Here is a 6,609-nt window from a genome sequence, read left to right on the forward strand (position 1 = left end):
TCTCTTGTTGCGTCTTTACGTGCAACATTTGACCGATGTGGATTAGCACCTTGAAGATGAGACGGCGCCGGAAATGATTTATTCACTCTCCGCCGGCTTCCAGAAGAGACTCTAAAGCACTAATGACTGCTTGACCTGAGACCTCCACAGGCCTCACAAGAGCATCGGGTTACGGGCACGCGATGTACTGTATAGCGAGGATGCCGCAAAACAGGAGATTTTGTTGACCATTGCAAGAGCAATAAGGATTTTTAGGGGCATTATGACTGGGTTAATAAAACACAGCTGCCCCTAAAAGTCCCTAACTTTTCTTGCTGCCTTCTCCGTCTTCGTTCTCCCTTCTCTCCCTCCCTTTTGTGTCTCATTCCAGGGTCTTGAGATTGAACTGTGGCATTTATTGGCCGGTAGACTTGAGACGCGGGGTACACAACTTGGGCATGAGCAACGAAAAGGTGACCAAACTAGCCAAAGTGGTTGCCAACATACTAGGAGTTTGAGCTAAGAGTCAGGCCTGGGAGTTTAATATTTCACACAAAGCAGGCTCACTTAGCCAGTGTTTTTGAATTGTATGTTTATAATGGCCGAGTTTTATTGGGATTTGAAATGGGTTGAATGAGTTCAGAGCCCAGTTTTCTGAGAAGGAGGGACCCTTCATGTTCATCAGTTGTTTGGTTTTCACAATCCAAGTCAATTGGATTAGCAGGGAGCGGCATTGCTCACAATTACAGGGCAGTGACAATATACTGTATTATCTTTGTTATGGCGTTCGCTGAAGTCTGGAAACTTGCTGAACTCAATATCCGGACAAAGTAAACAAGGAGGCACATTCTCCCTCTCTAAGGTAGGGCTTCCAGAGCAGCCATGCTGTTTTCCAGCGACCGCCGCGGCCGCCCTGTTTAAGGCAGTAACAAATATATGTAATAACAGTCAGAGTGTTGGAGCGCAGAGATGAGTCCGGCCGGACCCCGAATGAACAATGTGAAATGCCACAGAGAGAGAGGCTTGGCAGACGGCAGCAGCAACTGTTTAATATCCTAACTATAATCAGCACACTTGGTGGCTATCCCAGATCTCCCCATACCCCATCGCACTTATTCAAACCAGGCCTAGTAGTTCTCCGTACCTGCCTCCCTGGCTAGGCCCTCGGCCCTCACGCTCGCTCCTCGTCCTCGTTGATGCCTACGTGGAAGTTTATCGTGGAAGTTTATCCTGTCGTGACTTACTTGTGTTTCTCTTTATTCTTGTGTCGCTTTTTGTGTGCGTGTGTGGTTTGTCATTGAATTAAAATATGCGTGAAATGCTTTACTACTACAAGAAGTTTACCGACCGTCAAGAATATTGTGTTGTCTCTCAAAATATCAAGGAGTAGTTGTTCAGCATTGTAAAATGTTGATTTAATTTGGATAGTGGTATATATATATATATATATATATATATATATATATATATACTGTACAGTATATATATGTATATCAACTATACACTTTTCTTTATATATAGCAGCTTAGTGTCAACACGCCTGAAATAGTAGGCCTGAAAAACCTATGGTTTACCTAATGCTACTGATTTAATGTGGTTGTAAATGAGGTTACTAGTAGGCCTATTGGTGTACTTGAGTGTTAATGGCCTCTTACACTAGATACTGGTGGCCTAATATGTATTAAAATAGGAATGTACGTGTGCTTGAGTGAATGTCTTACCTATGTGTCACTTCAGCATATTGGTGTCACCATCAGTTATATTAATTATATAAAGCACTTAGTGCCAAGATGCTAAATTCATTAGTGTGGTATGCTCGGCATTCAGTGGGTGAGACAGATATAGAAACCGACTAATGTACAACTTCTTTTGGACTTGACACTTGTTAAACATATTCTCCTCATCCTTGTCAATTTTAACCCAAGTTACTTTTACTCTAAAATGGTGTATGAGGATATGTATTAATCCTAATCCTTAAACCCATATCCTAGATCAAATGTCTTCTATTGGGCCTACAGTTCCCACAGAACTAAGGCTGTTAGCCAAGCATATAGAAATTCTGCTATAATGGAATGTTTTAATATTATTTATCTAAATATCTTATTGTAGACCAAGCAATAACTAGGCTACTGCATAATAACACATTTTGAAAATGTATATTGTGCTACTTTAAGTTAAATTTGACCTTTTTGCTAATAAAGGTGTATTCTGACGCAAGGAATACCACATTTATGACTGTCCAAGGGCAATAGCCTACATTCTGAACTCGGTGGTCTCATGAGCCAGAAACTGGGACTTTGTAGGCCAGTTGAATGAATGAGGACTCACCTTGCCCGCAAAGACCCAGCCTCTAGCACACATTGAAATCACTGTCATATAACCCTATTGGTTTAATAATGTATGCGAACAGGACGTTTTTTTCCACAAATGGCATCCATTTAAACGTGGTCGACACAAATTGATTTACAAAATATAGTCGATTACTTCCGTATCCAACTCAGAACTCAGCTAAGCATAGCAATCATCTGAAATGCTTTAGGAAGCCTACATTATTAATGTGCCATTGTCTGCCGCTGTCTGGATAAGATATGGCTACGTATTTACCTTATTGTCCAATTGTCCACAGACATCTTTCAACTCAGACACGAAACGCGGTGGTGTCTGCATCCCTCGCCTTGGCCAGCAAGATGACTTCGCGCAGAAGACTCACTGGATTGAGCTGTCGCGAGGGATTTTAGCTGCGTGCGAAGTTGAAGTTCTCTGCTCATCACTCTGAACCACCGCCCCTCTCTCTGATCAGTTGCGCTGGTATTGCATGGATTCCAAATTTAGTAAGATTATCCTTTAGGGACGAATTGCACCATTTTTCTTTTGAAACAACTTGGACTGCTTTTTCATCATCAACGGAAGGAAGACGCAATAGTGGGACATATTTGAGCCAGGTTATCCCCAAAGCCTTTTGGAAATATCTGGGATCAATTTGATGTTCTCCTCCGGTCCGAGCGAACTCGTGTGCAACGACCACCGTCAATCCCTAAAATATCCACTCAGGAAAGAGACCCGCTGATGTTATTGCCATGTTGCAGCCTATGACCACGACATTACCAAGAGCTGGAAGGATTTGATATATGGTGTTGCGCCCTCGTGTTGGGACCTCCCCAAAATGGACTTCTGCAAAGTGGTAACCTGGTTTATTTTGAGCGCGTCACTCCGGCTCGTCTCCAATTATAGGTTTCCATTGCCAAGATTTGGCGCAGCAGTGTAACTGATATTCAGTGATTACGCACGAATAACAATAGAAATGTAGGCTACTTTCAATACAACAAAAGTATATATGCAATCATCCCTGAGATCTGTCAGCCGAGGTAAAGCCTTTATCTAGGGTAGAGTTATCTAGGCAACGCTTAGGAGAAGATAGAGAGTATTATTTCTAAGAAAAATAACGCCTAAATAATGCTAATTAATATTTTAGTTAATTTAAGGCCTGACATCGAACATGGAATTATTCATAAACATTTAGCAGCATGGTAGGCTCTATTACGTCTCTTTATAATTTCACCTCTTGTTCGGACATCAGGTCTTTTTGTGGTGTAGAGCGACCCCCTGTGGTGAAAGCATGCCTACCTCGAGCGGCACCTACTTGGCTACCTCCACGAAATTACTCGTATTATAACCGATATTAAGGAATTCATAATTATGAGCTAGAGATTACAGTTTTTATTTATTTATCTAGTGGTCATTGGAAAACGGTTCTGCTTTGACTGGGGATGGGGTCACTGAGAAATGGCTGGGCAGGATTTATATATATATAATATAAAGCCTATATACACATTTTGAACGCTTGTGCGCTTTCAATTTTACCATCATCTTAAATGCAAAGGAACTTAACAAAGCACGCCACAACAGACAGCTCCGACCTTCAATAGCCTATATGACAGCCCTGAGTCCCACTGCACTGCGAACTCCTCTGCCATAGATTGTTGAACATAGTCGCCGTATGAATCGGCTGAACCACTGAGAAGCGCGCCGCGGAGGTAACGCGTAGAGACGCACCGGGCTGACCGCCGCGTTTTCACATCACGCCCTACTTTCCTTGCGTGGTGACGCTCTCGCACAGCAGCAATGTTGCCGTCTTGGGACCCGGAGACAGCGACTTGAGAACAACACACAAATTATCTTTCTCTCACATCAGTGTTACGGATGTCCGTCTTTATTACCACAGCGATAGTATTAACCTCGGCAATCCCTCGGTGAGTAGCCTAATGTTCGTTTGTGCGCAGGACCAATCGTCGTCAAATATCGCGGGTGACATATGCGAACTTTGGCAGGACTTCTGCACTGATGGAAGGATGATTTGTTGATGTGGCATCGAACTCTTACCATTAGTTCCCGCTTGTTGTTGTTGTTACAATGTTACAAGGCAACGAGTGTAGTTGAAGATAGGGGAATGAGGATTATGTTCAAGGCGGCGTGGCTGTACGCCCATCTGTAACCAATTGCCCGTTCCGCATCAATGTAAAGTTTATAACAGATCAATTACTCTCACGTGATTCTCAGATTAAAATGGCAGGAGACGAATTTCCTCATAATTGAAAGAAGAAAGCCTGTGTCTGTCCGTGATCTTAGAGGGGCGTGGGCGTTGGGGCGCTGATGACTGCTCTCTTGTGGCAGGATGAGACGCGGAAGGCCTTGGATAATGGCTATAAAAGGCACATGACATAATAGTGCTCAATCTCTGTCCGTATAACCATCTCTCATATGTACAGGATACGGGTACTCTGTACATATGACGAATAAACCTACTTGAACTTTAATTCACAATAGTAACTCTAGCCTTTGTTGCAATATACAAATAACTTGTCTCTCGGGAACCTTCATTATCCTATGAAGTGCCCGGCGTAGGCCACTGGACGCTCAGAATCCTGACCTAGTTTGCAATTCAAACTCTGTCTAAAAATACACACAAAGTTCCCTCAAATTCCCCTCATCAGCCAGCCAGTCTGCCATATCTACTGGGTGAATGAATATCCACCCGTCTGTTCCTGTCTCTGCCCCACCAGGAAGCGTGACGTAGCCGGGCCTGTAGTCGGCGGACGCAGGGGGGGTCCCGGCGGGGGGTCGCGACCCTCTCGATGGTCTCCCCCACCATCAAGGCGGTGGTTGACGCCGCGTGGGCGGTGTGGAGCATCGGCGCCTCCGTCTACGACTACTTCCAGACCAGCGCCATGGAGGAGCGCATCCACGCGCTGGAAGACGTCATCACCATCCACCAGTGCGTCATAGGGATGCTGTCCGCCGGACTGGTGGCTTTGGTGTCCTACATACTGTTCAGGAAGCACTGAGGGGAACGGCGAGGGGGGGAGGGGGCGTGGGGTTGACCACATGGCCGCGGTCTCGCGTCTCGCTGCAGACACGCAGCCAATGGTGAGTCGGCGCCAAAGTACGACATTAATGCGCTGCCGCCCCCCCCGGGAGGGCCGTCCCAAGACACGGTTTTAACTCGGGGCGACGCCGAAACCGCCGTGGCATCTCTCGTCCGTCACTCAAAGGGATCATGAAGTAAATGGGTTCATAAGTAACGATGCTCACAGTCACATCCCCGCCTTAATACGCCTGATGTGGTTGGACTCTCTATTCTTTAATGAATAACGTTGTTTTTGAATAGTGTCATGTTTGTACTGATTGCTCTCTACTAGCATGTCAGACCCATGGGAATCCCCATTTTAAAAAACGTGGGATTATGGGTGGGATTATCCTAAACCACTTAGCAGGCATGGATGAGAAGATGGGGGACTGCTCTCTCCTTCTCCCCCAGGGCTGGAGAGCGAGAGAGACAGAGGGAGAGAGAGACAGAGAGGGAGAGAGAGACAGAGAGGGAGAGATAGACAGAGGGAGAGAGAGACAGAGGAAGAGCAATGTCATGGGTAATGTAATTTCCAGATGAGGGTTTATATAATGGATTCAGAGAGCCATGTGTGGGCTGGAGGGTCATTAATATGAATGCGCTGTAGATTGTCACAGTTTAGCAGATTGTACGGTGTTGCTGTCCTCTCCCTGTCTTCCGTTTGGTCTGGGCCCACTTTCCCCTCATTGTACTATAGTTGTTCTTCAGAAACATAAATTAGAAGTAGCAGGTTAAAACGACATAGTATAAGTTAAAATTGCTTCATCGGTCTTTCATGGTACTTAATAAATATACTGTAGATGTATGACGAGCACAAAACCAGGAACAAGAAAGAGCATTTCAAAGTGTCCTTAGAAACAGAAGCCTAAATCAAATCTATTGGAATGTAATGGCATACTACTGACCAAGTGTTTATAAGTGGTACATTTAATAACACTTGTGTAATTAGATTTAATAATATGTTATATTGTAAGCCAACGGTTTTAAAATAAAAGTATGACAAAGCAGAGAAAAATGTAAGTGTTTAGTCTCCTGTAAAGAATATAGCCTACAGGGAGTGCTAATCTTTGACATAATTATGTGCAAAACGGGTTCTGCCTATACTATTTTATGACATAATGAATATTTAAAGTTTGCAGCACTTCTGATAACAAACTACCTTCATTTAATGCACAGCCATTCACTAACCAATCACCAATGTCTGTTTATAGCACTGGTTGGTGACT

This window comes from Borostomias antarcticus (assembly GCF_949987555.1).
Source record: "Borostomias antarcticus genome assembly, chromosome: 7".
NCBI classification, from domain to species: Eukaryota; Metazoa; Chordata; class Actinopteri; order Stomiiformes; family Stomiidae; genus Borostomias; species Borostomias antarcticus.